The sequence below is a fragment of the Schistocerca gregaria genome, chromosome 7, assembly GCF_023897955.1.
Source record: "Schistocerca gregaria isolate iqSchGreg1 chromosome 7, iqSchGreg1.2, whole genome shotgun sequence".
NCBI lineage: Eukaryota > Metazoa > Arthropoda > Insecta > Orthoptera > Acrididae > Schistocerca > Schistocerca gregaria.
Genome location: NC_064926.1, coordinates 329,072,371 through 329,087,340, shown reverse-complemented (window position 1 = coordinate 329,087,340; position 14,970 = coordinate 329,072,371). Strand labels below are relative to the sequence as shown.

Sequence of the window (14,970 nt, the reverse complement as noted above, 5' to 3'; positions counted from 1 at the left end):
TCCAAAGGTTCTCGGCCGATTTACTCCATATTTTTACACGATACTCTAATAAACGGTCGGGTTGACATAAGCTACATATTTTTAAATATACGGGGTGTATCAAAAAGAATGATCCTATTTGGCACGTCTATATTTCTGAAACTAATAAACATATACAATGCATTTTCTTTTTTGATTAACGGGAATCTCAAAAAGTTATTTTTTCACACATTTTCGTAGGTGTTCAACATGCCCCCCTTGAGACGCACGGTATGTGTCAATGCGGTATGCAAATGATACCCACACTGCAGCGAGCATGTCTTGAGTTACAGCTTCCACCAGCTGCTGTTATGCGACGTCTCAGTTCATTCATTGTTATTGGTAATGGAGGCACATAAACAGAGTCTTTTATAAACTCCCACATAAAATAACCACATTCAGTCAGATCCGGTGACCCTGGAGGCCAGTAATGCAAGGCTGAATCATTTGGTCCAATTCGACCAACCCATCGTTCAGTAACCCTTTGATTTAAAATTTTCCGCACTTCCAGATGCCAGTGTGGCAGTGCCCCATCCTCTTGGAAAAAGAAACATGGACCATACACCCTTCCCTGTGAAACTGTACAAAACACATTTACTTTTGGAGTGCCCCTCTCATGTTGTACAACTTCATGCGATTGTCCCATACCCCATATTCTAACATTATTACCGTTCACCTTTCCATTTAAAAGGAATGTTGCCTCGTTACTAAACATGGGAGAAAACTCTCATCCTCCAGCTTGCCAAGAACGAAATTACAGAACTCCACAAATAGTTGTTTGTCACCTTCACAAAGAGCTGGCAGTAGCTGAACTTTGAATGGTTTCGGGTGGAAACGTCGACGCGACACATGCCATACTGACAGGACATCGGAGGTCATGTTGAGCTGTCGAGCCGCATGGCGAACGGATTTCTGAGGACTCCTTCTGCAACTATGGCGGATGCAAGCGACTCGGGGACAGCCCAGTGATTTGCCTTTACACAAACAACCTGTTTCTCGGAATTGTTCATGCCATCATCTAATGATCTGTGCTGTAGGAGGATCCACGCCATAGCTAGTACGAAAGTCTCGCTGAAGAGTTATTACTGACCCGCACTGCGCAAAACGTAGAACACAAAGCACATACTATTATCCCGACATCATTTTTACTAGAACTGAAGTGGGTGCACACTGCTACTACCTAGCGGGAACCACCTAAAACTCGAGAGATTGCTCTTTCCAACAGTACGTTGTTCATGCACATATCTTAAATAACGTAATAGTTATGATTTTTTTAATCGGATTATGCTTTTTGATACATCCTGTATATGGAGTGTATAAAGGAAAAAAGTTTGTTCATTGGTTGGTTTGAGGGAGGGGACCAAACAGCGAAGTCACCGTTTCCATCGGATTAGGTAAGGATGAGGAAGGAAACCGGAAGTGCCCTTTCAAAGCAACCATGCCGGCATTTGCCTGAAGCGATCTAGAGAAATCACGGAAAACCTAAAACAGAATAGCCGGACGCGGGTTGCAACATCGTCCTCCCGGATGCGAGTTCAATGTCGGTCTAAGGCACTGCAGTCATGGGCTGTGCGGCTGGTCCCGGCAGAGGTTCGAGTCCTCCTCGGGCATGGGTGTGTGTGTTTGTCCTTACGATAATTTAGGATAAGTAGTGTGTAAGCTTAGGGACTGATGACCTTACCAGTTAAGTCCCATAAGATTTCACACACATTTGAACATATTTTGAGTTCAATGTGCTAACCAGAAGAAAGTTGTTAGCAAATGGTATTGAGAAGTTCTTGACCAATTTACTTGAGATTTTTACACGAAATTCAAACATCCAGATTCATGTAAGTTACATATCTTATAATAAATATGGTAATAAACGTATTACAATAACATAAGAAGAGGAAGCATTGTTATGTAAAATCGTTGTTATCTAAAACCTAGAAAAGTTATTGACCGATTTACTTCAGATTTTTATATGATACTGTTACAAATATTCAGACGGACATGGGTGTACATTTTTTAAACGGCAACATACAGGTTTTCTGTGAAAACCGACTGCTAGAAAGAAAATTCTGACCTGCAAAAATGTGCGGTTTCATATTCTTTCTCGCAGTCTGGTTTAACTATGATAGCAGGGCATTGTAACCATTAAACAAACTGTTTCTCCCATATACAGTGGATTCCTTCTTCTTATGTCTAATGTAATCAAACATAGTGTACACAACTATATGTTGTTTAATTTTCTTCCTAGCAACAGGATTTAACAGAAAACTGTAAAATTTGTATTTATGGCTTATAGGCTTCTGACTAGATTACGATTGCGGGATCTGAATAGTCCGAAACTTTGTAATTCAGTCCGTTTGCAGATTAAAACTATGCAAAATGCAGCAATTGAAACTAATATCCTCTCTGACCCAGCAGCAGGAGAGGTCTCCGATACTCCCAATCAGTTAACCCATTCATTTTAAGCGACCTCAATGCCAAATCAATGATTCGTTGGCAGTATGGCAGTAATAGTAAACAAAGCTCAAGGTCTGAGAGGAAGGGGGGGGGGGGGGGGGAAGAACAGATGAAGTGGGGGGAGTGGACATAAACAGAGGAGGAGATGGACAGAGAGAGGGGAGAGCAGTAGACTTGGACGTATTTAGAATTCCCAAACATATTTAGCAATTGTGAAGCGTTGCCTTGTTCGCTAGTCTGTATATAATCATTTAAAAATGCTTACGCACACTATCTGATGAAACGTAACCGGATACTCCTATGAAATTGATCACTAGGAGTGACGAGAAAGGGACCCATCAGTACAGAAAGACGGTGAGTATTCAGTATTGTATTCCCAGTAGAGAAGCATTAACAGCAGCACAGGTTGGTCAGGAGAGCTCAGTAAGCTCATATACATCTACATCCACGTGATTACTCTGCTGTTCACAATAAAGTGCCTGGCAGTGGGTTCAATGACCACCTCGAACGTGGACTAGTCATTGGAGGTCATCTTAGTAACAAATCCATCAGTGACCTTTCAGCCCTTCTATAGCTGCCCAACTTGAATGTTGTTGATGTAACTGCGAAGTGTCAACGCGAAGTAATAACTGCATCTAAACCCCAAGTCCAGGCAGACCTTATGTACTCATGGGCAGGGACCACCGAGTGTTGCGGAGGGTGGTGTGTAGAGAGTAAAAAGGATGGATAACAGCAGCTCCCAGCGATCCAGTGGTGAAGCACAGAGGAGGTGGTGTTACGATGTGAGGGTCTTCTTCGTGGTGGGTTTGTAGTCCCTTTGTTGGACTTATAGAAACGCTAACTCCAAAAGGATATGAGCACATTTTTCAGCATTCTATATCGCGTACAGTAGAGAAGGAGTTAACGGGACGATTATTGTATCAGCTCTGCCCATAGTTCCGATTTGAAACCAATGGGACACCTTTGGGATGTGTTACAATGCCGACTTCGCTCCTATTCCTAGCATCCACATCTCTACCTTCTGGTTTCGGCTCCTAAGGAAGAACGGACTTCCATCCCTCCATAGGCATTCAGACACATTAACGAATGTGTCTTCAGTAGGATTCAAGCCGTGATAAATGCGAAGGGTGGACACACCTCATAGGACAAGTGAATAATTTCAACTTCTTGGGTCCCAAAGGGTTGTAACTATGTTACTACACATGTTAGTAACTATGTTACTACACATGCTTTCTCAGAAATGAAAAGTTCACAAAGCCACATGTATTGAAACAATCGAAATAAATGCTCAAACGTACCTACGTTCTGTATTTTAATTAAAAAAGAACCTACCTGTTACCAACTGTTCGTCTAAAATTGTGAGCCATATTTTTGTGACTATTATAGCGCCATCTATCACAAAGCGAAAAAAGTGGTCCAACTAAAACATTCATATTTCTTTACGTACTATACGAATATGAATTAAAAAATGGGGGTTCCTATTTAGAGCCCGCATCTCGTTCTCGCTTCCCGCGCCCGGGTTCCTGGGTTCGATTCCCGGCGGGGTCAGGGATTTTCTCTGCCTCGTGATGGCTGGGTGTTGTGTGTTGTCCTTAGGTTAGTTAGGTTTAAGTAGTTCTAAGTTCTAGGGGACTGATGACCATAGATGTTAAGTCCCATAGTGCTCAGAGCCATTTTTTTCCTATTTAAAACAACGCAGTTGATATCCGTTTGACATATGGTAGCGCCATCTAGCGGGCCAACCATAGCGCCATCTGGTTTCCTCCTTCAAGCTAGACGAGTTTTGTTCTTTGTAGTTTTTTCGTTTGACGCTTATTTCGTGGTACATTTGGCCCTGTCACTATCAATGGACCACCCTGTATATAAAATCTGCATTTGGTGTGCCTCTAGCACCCACTCTGTTTGTCTTGCTTGGGCTGTAAACCGGCCCTGTAACCAACACATCTGTAATACTGTTAACGAAGTAAGGGGCGTATGTGGACGTTTCATGGGCAATCCCACTGGCGAAAAGCTCTACGGAGAAGAACCCACAGAGCCATTGTTGAGTTCCCGCAAAGTGCTGGAACTCAGAAGTCATGCAACAGTAAATGTTTTTGCGAATGACAGTGTTAAAGTCCTGTGGTATGAGGTAATGTGAGAAGAATACATTCCTGTTATGTATTCGGTACTTGCAGTATACACGCTGAAGGTGCCAACAGTCGTAAGCGTATTCAGTCATCGTTGACCCCATTTACCCTGCCAAACCTAGCGTTACTGCCTAAGCGTGTTATAACGAGGTGTGGAACATGGGTTGAAGCTGGCGGCTTTTATAATGAACATTTTCAAACCGTGAAATATATCATTGCTTCGTTCCCTACAGTCTCTTCAGTTTTAGTACGACAGATAGGAAATGCTTTCACTGAGCCTGAGATCTAAAATGCTGTTTTATACATCAATAGCAGCTTCGTCTTCCTTCTCAGCAACATTAAAGAGTTGGGAACATTCGGATTACCTTTGTAGAAACTGACAGGGTGAGTGACATTAGAGGTGATACTGGGCAGAGGGTAGTGAATGATTTTGACGCTGTTTAGGCAAATAAATCCAGGCTAGTCGAATTTTGTTACTAACTTCAGCATCCTCACTGGGGGCGGAAAAGACGCTCCAGAAAACATCTCTCCAGGGATATTTCTCGCCTCTTTGCTTGTGGCGCATACTGAGTCTTGGCTGCCTTATCTTTGCCGGAGTATGGCGTTGAGTATTACCTGAGGCCGGAGTGCGCTTGTAGTGGAGCGGGAACGGACATCGTGTGTGGGGCAGCCTGGTGGAGAGCCGTGGAGAGGCTGGTTGCTGCCTTGGGTTGCGTGCTGCTGGTTCCGGACATCGTGTGTGGGGCAGCCTGGTGGAGAGCCGTGGAGAGGCTTGTTGCTTGTTGCTGCAGGTTCCAGACACGGCTGTCTACGGTCATCCGCTGTCTTATTGCCGACTGCTGTACCCGACGCAAGCCATATCGGGCGTCCAGCCAATGGTTACGTGAGACTGTACTTACGGCACGTGTGTGAAGCTGTTGAGTGCTGCTATCTTACTTCTGGTAACTGTAAGCGCATGGGTGTTACCATGGAAGTAAAGGTGTGCCTATGAAGAGTTCATGGTGTTTAAGACAGGAGCCAAATAATGTAATGCACGGGCGTGCCTCTTTCAACTCGTGGGAAATTGTTGTTTGATGTAATACGTAATCAGCTGCAAGGCGTAATCTGTTTATCAAATATTCTGCATTCAATGGTTTGGTAGCCTTAGCGCAGTGAGCCCCCAGTAAAGCTTATAATGAAAGTTTCGGAATTGTGCCCGTTACGGTTTTCACTGAACAGTGGGGCATAAGAGTTCACGTGATTTAATTGTGACTAAGATTGGAGTGCTCGCTACACTTGCTAGTAATTGTAAGTTTTTTTAATATCATAATACCAGGTAATTCGCCTTAAGGTTATTCATAAGGTTTGCGCTGTTGGTTGTACGTTGCCTGTGTAGTTCATTCGCCGTGGGGCAAAGACAGTGTGCCGTTTTATTAGTCAATGATTTAACCTGTTATTATCTTTTGGTGGTTTTTAAATTTTGCCTGCGGACCTGTTCTGTGTGCTTGTTAAGTGTTACAGCTGGCTGGTTGGTGTTTTGGAGGAATCGCTACCTTTCCACCTATTGGTACCGGGGCTGTGAAATCCTTGGTAGTGGAAGGTGACTCAGGGTCGAAGCTCGAGAAGTGGGTCTTGAACGAACCGCCGCCTTTCGCCTTGGCTTCTCCAAGTTACGTTTTCGTTCTGCCTTCGAGTGACCTGGCGTCACTCCTTGCTAATTAATTCTGACGCTAATTATATTTACTTGGGTATTGATTATATTTGTTAAACTTTGTCTCAAGAACAACACACAATTGTGAAAGGTTTTTGCAGTGCTACTCTTAGTAAGACTTTGCGCTGACTAATTGCGTTACTGGGCCTTGGAGCCGAAGTTTGAAACCTTAGTAAGCCTTAGTGATATTGACTCCTGAGCGTGAAACAAGTGATCTTGTATTAACTTCATCCTCCTATTTACTGGGTGCATCTCTGGCAAGTTGTTATTTACCTAAATGTTTTTGAGAACATCAGTTCCCAGTGTCCGAAGACTAGTCAGAAATATTGCATGTCTTAATTTAAGCCGTCAGGAGCATCATTGTCAGTGGTTTTAAAATTGCCTTACATATAAGATAGACTTTGTTTAATAAAGACACATTGGTAGCAGATTCACTAAATTCTTGTGACTTACTATTCTTATTACCTAAAGTAATCAGGATTAAGATATTGTTGTTCTAAAGGAATTTGTTGATATGATTGTTAAATAAAACGAGTGATAACAAAAGAGGTCCAGTCCTTCCTATTGTTTCCCTATTCTCTAGCAGAAGAACGTTTCAATTTCTTCTCTTAAAGTTTGCACCATCAGCGTCCTGCGATAGTCGGCAACATTGCGTGACTGCAGAGAATTCGGAGGAGTACATGATGTATTTCAAAAGTTCATTTCAATTGAAATTATCGTTCTACTTTAAATGATTAATAACGTGTTTTTGTGATAATGCATATTTTCTTACATATTTGATCTATTTTCATTATATAAAAAATATACGTAACTTGCGTGTTAATATTACACTGCTGGCCATTAAAATTACTACAACACGAAGATGAGGTGCTACAGACGAGAAATTTAACCGATAGAAAGAAGAGCATTCACACAAGGTTGGCGCCGGTGGCGACACCTACAACGTACTAACATGAGGAAAGTTTCCAACCGATTTGTCATACACAAACAACAGTTGACCGGCGTTGCCTGGTGAAACGTTTTTGTGATGCCTCGTGTAAGGAGGAGAAATGTGTACCATCACGTTTCTGACTTTGATAAAGGTCGGATTGTAGCCTATCACGATTGCGGTTTATCGTATCGCGACATTGCTGCTCGCGTTGGTCGAGATACAATGACTGTTAGCAGAACATGGAATCGGTGGGTTCAGGAGGGTAATACGGAACGCCGTGCTGGATCCCAACGGCCTCGTATCACTAGCAGTCGAGATGACAGGCATCTTATCCGCATGGCTGTAACAGATCATGCAGCCACGTCTCGATCCCTGAGTCAACAGATGGGGACGTTTGCAAGACAACAACCATCTGCACGAACAATTCGATGACGTTTGCAGCAGCATGGCCTATCAGCTCGGAGATCATATCTGCGGTTGCCCTTGACGCTGCATCACAGACAGTAGCGCCTGCGATGGTGTACTCAACGACGAACCTGGGTGCACGAATGGCAAAACGTCATTTTTTATGATGAATCCAGGTTCTGTTTACAGCATCATGACGGTCGCATCCGTGTTTGGCGACATCGCGGTGAACGCACACTGGAAGCGTGTATTCGTCATCGCCATACTGGCGTATCACCCGGCGTGATAGTATGGGGTGCCTTTGGTTACACGTCTCGGTCATCTCTTGTTCGCATTGACGGCACTGTGAGTAGTGGACGTTACATTTCAGATGTGTTACGACCCATGACCTTACCCTTCATTCGATCTTTGTGAAACCCTACATTTCAGCAGGTCCATGCACCCAAATTGCGAGAGAATGTGATCACATGTCAGTTCTAGTATAATATATTTGTCCAATGAATACCCGTTTATCATCAGCATTGGTGTGGCAATTTTGATGGCCAGCAGTGTACATAAAGATCGAGAAGTTGGCTATTTCGAAATAGTCTGGGTGTGTTGGTAGTGCCTTTGTTTCTAAGGGTTGGTTTCGTACACACTTGTGTCTCTTGCGGACCCTCATCAGTTGTCACATGACGCTGGCCATGGAAGTTGTTATAAGTCTTGAGAGCACTTTTAGTTTCACGGGCGGTGTGCGGGCGAGCATTATCCTGTTGGAACAATACATCACCTTTCTGTTGCAAGGACGGCAAAAGAACAGGTCTAAAAGCGTCCTGCACATACGAGAGCTTGTTAGCGTCCCCTCCAGAAACCAAGAAAGTGGACGATAGCCGTAGCTTATTACACCTCAGCCGACAATGCCTGGGGCGGGACAGATGTATCTTGGACGAATTATGCACCCTGCGAGACAGCGCCCACCAGGTCTATATCGTAAGTGCAAACAGAATCTGCTTTCATCGCTGAAGTCCACGGCGCGACACTCCACTTTCCAGGTGATCCACTGACGGCACCAGTCGAGGCTGTGGCGTGAGTGGAAGAAGGGCCAGAAATGTGCGTACCGATAGTTTCACTGCTAATAACCGGTTCACAATAGCTCAGGTCAACACATCCAGGCCCACAAGCACTCTTATGTCTGCTGTGGCAGGTGTACGGTCTGCCACTGCTGCCCTTACAGTACGACGATCCTGGCGGGTGTCTGTGCTGTGTGGATGTCCAGAACATCATTTACACGAGTGAGAATGTTCGCATGACCACTGATACCAGCATCGTTACACAACTGATGCTGCACGTCCCAGTTCTGTGGCAGTTCGGCGAAAGGACCAGTCTGCCACAATCTGACCTCTTTCAAACCTGCTCAGTTGGTTCTAGGAAGCACGAGTGCATCTCCGTGGCAAGGTTGCCTACTTGCTTCACACGTTTGCGCCACACTGAGCCTTCGGGCTGTGTGCATTCCCTACTAAAGATGGCGCTCTGGTAGCAATGCTACTATGCTAGCTGTTGGCAGACGATGCAGTACATATACTATCCCCCAGGTCGCATTTGCCGTCATCCGATCAAAGTCAACGTCGTCTTTCCACATGTACTAACTTTTTCCGGTGGTGTAAATGGAATATTTGTCCTTTATTGCTTTACGTTTCTGTTCGATTATATATAAATGAAGAGTCGTGCAAAAATAGCAAAATGTTCAGATGTCGACCCTCATTATGCATATTTTTATGTTAAAGGAGAGCTTAAAACGATTTTTAAAAAGCAATCAGAATCACGCAGTATTGTCGCAATAGATAGTTTTGTTTCGATGTTATCGAGACGCCAATATAATTTGAAGCATTGATGCTTACTATCAAAAACAGTCTTGATCACAATTTATTTATTACGGTGACTGGTTGCGACCACTACTGTGGTCATCTTCAGACCAATGAGTAAGAACCTCCTTCTGCTGAGTAGTGATTCTCCAGCAGAAGGATGTTGTTACTCATTGGTTCAAAAATGGTTCAAATGGCTCTGAGCACTATCGGACTTAACATCTATGGTCATCAGTCCCCTAGAACTTAGAACTACTTAAACCTAACCAACCTCAGGGCATCACACAACACCCAGCCATCACGAGGCAGAGAAAATCCCTGACCCCGCCGGGAATCGAACCCGGGAACCCAGGCGTGGGAAGCAAGAACGCTACCGCACGACCACGAGCTGCGGGCTGTTACTCATTGGTCTGAAGATGACCACAGTAGTGGTCGAAACCAACCACCGTAATAAATAAGTTGAGATTGACTGATTTTGATAGCAAATATTTGTAACACATTCATCACTGTTCACTCCCACAATGTATTCAAAAGTAATTGAAGCATTGATATTGACGTAATCACATGGGACGTGAAAAAGTATGTAGTCTTTGGCACACAACCTGACTGCCGGGAGGCTCTTGCGGGGACTAATTGCAGGTCGTATCTTAGGCATGTTATTGCTATCACATTGGAAATCATTTATTATTGTAGTTTCATTTTCGTCTGTATCTGTATATCAAGAGAATATGCATATTCCACATCTCCCTCCAAACCAATGGGTCGAGTTCAAACAAACTTACACATACGGATTACTGTCTGTAATGAAGTACTTTGATGGTAAGAAGCACACTCCACTGGGGTGAGTAATGGAGTGAAAATGTGTTGTATAGCAGATGGGTGGAAGGAGGGGGGACGAGATGGAAGAGGAGGAAGAGGATGAGATGGAAAGAGAGGGGGAAGGAGCGAATGGATAGAGAGGGAGAAGACGAGCTGTTCAGAGAGAGGGGGAGGAGAAGGTTGACATTAGGGAGTGAGAGCTGTGTTCAATATACCTAAAGAAGCCACGGGTTAAAGACTAGTCACTTTAATAAACGGAACGGGGAAAGTACAATAATTAAAGGCACTTAGATTACTATTAGCGTATTTATCAATTATTTTCTTATTTGAAATTCTAGTATTCGCTTGCAGCTAGGTATTGGATTCTACATATCTGAATTTTTTAACATTGTTTAACTATTATAAAATAGCGTCAGAAGTGGAAAATGGTCTACCATTTGCGACATATTGTTGTGCTTAAAATAAGGGTGAAGGCAGCGCAGGCAGCCCGAAACAATTGTATTGTGTGTAGAGCCAGTATTATTGGACAAATCAAGTTAGCAAATTATTTTGTTTCTTCACCAAAGATCATGCTGGCATGAATAATTATCCACATCCAGAAAGTCTCTATAACTGATAAATGTGTTGAACTGTGACTATTTAACCTTCGTGTGACATTTGTATTCAGTAAGCAAGGCTCAGAAGTCGGGTGTGAGAGCAGTTCATGCTCTAATAAAAAAAAAATCTAAGGGATGACTATCGTTGCATAAACGATGCGTGCCTAAACGATACTGTTAACCTTCTAGGAAGAAATTAATTCCTGAACACAAATGAAGGATATCGCCTCGAGCAGAGGACAGTACAAACGTATATTTTGCATCTGGTATCACAAAAAGGCTGTTGTGTACTATTCCCCACAGAGGTGTCCATCGTAGCTGTCGTTTGTTGTCAACAACTGATACACCTTTCGGTCACAATGTAGCAAAAATAACACTGGTTATTGCATGCAACTGCATGTTGCTACCGCACAATAATGCCCACTTGCACTTTGCTGCTTCAAAAAAAAGTGCTTGTTTGAGAATTCAACCCTCAATGCTTTACTTTCGTGTTCTCAAAAGTTTACCTCATCCACTCTTCATTGAACAACTGTCAGTAAAACATTTCTGGACGAAAATGCAGTTCAAATCCGGCTTGACATCAACTAGAACTGATAGATTTGTGCGGATGTGCAATTGGTAAAGTATTGAACTAGTTCAGCATTTACCAATTTCTCCATTTTTAGAGAGCTGTTGCTCATCTGCAGTAGGTTCAATTATGAATGGCCACAGATCCACCTGAAATTAGCCTCTATGCGAAAGCAAGAACTAGTCATATACACTATGTGATCAAAAGTATCCGGACACCCCCAAAAACTTACGTTTTTCATATTAGATACATTGTGCCTCGACCTACTGCCAGGCATTCCGCATCAGCGACCTCAGAAGTCATTATACATCGTGATACAGCGTAAATATTGGACGACTGAACAATGGAAAAACGTGTGGAGTGACGATTCACGGTACACAATGTGGCGATCCGATGGGAGGTTGTGGCTATGGTGAATGCCCGGTGAACGTCATTTTCCAGCATGTATAGTGCCAACAGTAAAATTCGGAGGTTGTGGTGTTATGGTGTGATCGTGTTTTTCATGGAGGGGGTTTGCACCTCTTGTTGTTTTGCGTGGCATTACTACAGCACACGCCTAAATTGATGTTTTAAGCACCTTCTTACTTCCCAATGTTGAATAGTAATTCGGAGTTGGGGACTGCACCTTTCAACACGATCGAGCACCTGTTCATAATCCACGGCCTGCGGCGAAGTGGTTACACGACAATAATATCCCTGACCTGCACAGGGTCTTGACCTGAATCCTATAGGACACCTTTGGTATGTTTTGGAACGGGAACATCAGGCCTCACCGACCGAATCACTACCTCTCCTCAGTGCAGCACTCTGTGAAGAATGGGCTCCAACTCCCGAATAAAACCTTCCAGTACCTGACTGAACCTATGCCTGTGAGAGTGGAAACTGTTATCAATGCTAAAGCCGTCGGCACACGGACCGTGCATCCGAACGTTGAGCGTTGAGCGTGCCGAGTTTCTGACATCATAGCGTGGAATAGCACGTTCGGGAGTCTTTCCGAAGGTGCAGAGCAAAATCTGGCATGTCAGATATTCTGACCGTGCGTCTGACCTTTGGCCAATGAGATGGCACAACGACACCTACGTCACACGCACGTCATCTCCTTTCAGTACAGAGTTAGGAGGCGCAATATTGCCATTCATTTCAAGCCTATATGTACACTCCTGGAAATGGAAAAAAGAACACATTGACACCGGTGTGTCAGACCCACCATACTTGCTCCGGACACTGCGAGAGGGCTGTACAAGCAATGATCACACGCACGGCACAGCGGACACACCAGGAACCGCGGTGTTGGCCGTCGAATGGCGCTAGCTGCACAGCATTTGTGCACCGCCGCCGTCAGTGTCAGCCAGTTTGCCGTGGCATACGGAGCTCCATCGCAGTCTTTAACACTCGTAGCATGCCGCGACAGCGTGGACGTGAACCGTATGTGCAGTTGACGGACTTTGAGCGACGGCGTATAGTGGGCATACGGGAGACCGGGTGGACGTACCGCCGAATTGCTCAACACGTGGGACGTGAGGTCTCCACAGTACATCGATGTCGTCGCCAGTGGTCGGCGGAAGGTGCACGTGTCCGTCGACCTGGGACCGGACCGCAGCGACGCACGGATGCACGCCAAGACCGTAGGATCCTACGCAGTGCCGTAGGGTACCGCACCGCCACTTCCCAGCAAATTAGGGACACTGTTGCTCCTGGGGTATCGGCGAGGACCATTCGCAACCGTCTCCATGAAGCTGGGCTACGGTCCCGCACATCGTTAGGCCGTCTTCTGCTCACGCCCCAACATCGTGCAGCCCGCCTCCAGTGGTGTCGCGACAGGCGTGAATGGAGGGACGAATGGAGACGTGTCGTCTTCAGCGATGAGAGTCGTTTCTGCCTTGGTGCCAATGATGGTCGTATGCGTGTTTGGCGCCGTGCAGGTGAGCGCCACCATCAGGACTGCATACGACCGAGGCACACAGGGCCAACACCCGGCATCATGGTGCGGGGAGCGATCTCCTACACTGGCCGTACACCTCTGGTGATCGTCGAGGGGACACTGAATAGTGCACGGTACATCCAAACCGTCATCGAACCCATCGTTCTACCATTCCTAGACCGGCAAGGGAACTTGCTGTTCCAACAGGACAATGCACGTCCGCATGTATCCCGTGCCACCCAACGTGCTCTAGAAGGTGTAAGTCAACTACCCTGGCCATCAAGATCTCCGGATCTGTCCCCCATTGAGCATGTTTGGGACTGGATGAAGCGTCGTCTCACGCGGTCTGCACGTCCAGCACGAAGGCTGGTCCAACTGAGGCGCCAGGTGGAAATGGCATGGCAAGCCGTTCCACAGGACTACATCCAGGATCTCTACGATCGCCTCCATGGGAGAATAGCAGCCTGCATTGCTGCGAAAGGTGGATATACACTGTACTAGTGCCGACATTGTGCATGCTCTGTTGCCTGTGTCTATGTGCCTGTGGTTCTGTCAGTGTGATCATGTGATGTATCTGACCCCAGGAAAGTGTCAATAAAGTCTCCCCTTCCTGGGACAATGAATTCACGGTGTTCTTATTTCAATTTCCAGGAGTGTATATATGCCGTTTCTGAGCACCAGCAAATTGAGAATCACTTGAAAACCCGTTGTTAGTTGTGTGATTCGTTCCAATAAAATAATGAGAAGCATCATATTCGTGGCAAAAGAATTATTGTAACTTGCGTATTATGACAGTAGGGTATTTGACGGCAGCGACACACTGAAGTTCCGCCCAAAACGCGCATTGTTCTTGGTACAATTTGTTATAATTGAGTTTCAGTTAGTCACGTAATTATATACGATTAACATTTTTAGTAAGGGGTAACAAATGATTAAGTACAAGGAGCATGTTGTTGGTTTAGCGTAATGTGTAGCGTCTCTCTCCAGAAATGAGCTTTTGTTGAGGCGGTGGTTCGTATCTTATCACTTACAAATTTCTTTCCTACCATTCGCGTTTTTATTAAGTTCTCATACTTTATTATTATTTTAATATAAGTATATGATATAATATTTGATGTTATGTAAATATAAGTTCATCTTTTCTTGAGGGGTGACTTCGTTTGATTGGCTTAATCTACAGGACAGCTTGCGCTCCTTGTATAAAGATATTTTGCTTCTGTTTCTTTTACGCTTCGTAATTCACATGTTGCAAAGATTCTGCTACTGGGTAGGAACAGTGATCAAGTAAGACTGACATTAATGATTTACCATTCCATATTGATGAAGATGCCAAGTTAGTTCTTTTTGCTGATGATACAAGTATAGTAATAACATACAAAAACCAAGAACTAAGTGATGTAATTGTAAATGATGTTTTTCACAAAATTATTAAGTGGTTCTCAGCAAACGGACTCTCTTTAAATTTTGATAAAACACAGTATATACAGTTCCGTACAGTAAGTGGCACAACTCCAGTAATAAATATAGACTTTGAACAGAAGTCTGTAGCTAAGGTAGAATTTCTTAATTTTTAGGTGTGTCCATTGATGAGAGGTTAAACTGGAAGC

The 14,970-nt window shown here is 44.4% G+C and overlaps 1 protein-coding gene across 1 annotated transcript in view; it reads right to left on the bottom strand.

Annotated features, from left to right (window-relative positions):
* Positions 1–14,970, bottom strand: part of LOC126281174 (zwei Ig domain protein zig-8-like) — a 338,900-nt gene that overhangs the window by 38,831 nt on the left and 285,099 nt on the right. The gene's annotated exons all lie outside the window — the stretch shown is intronic.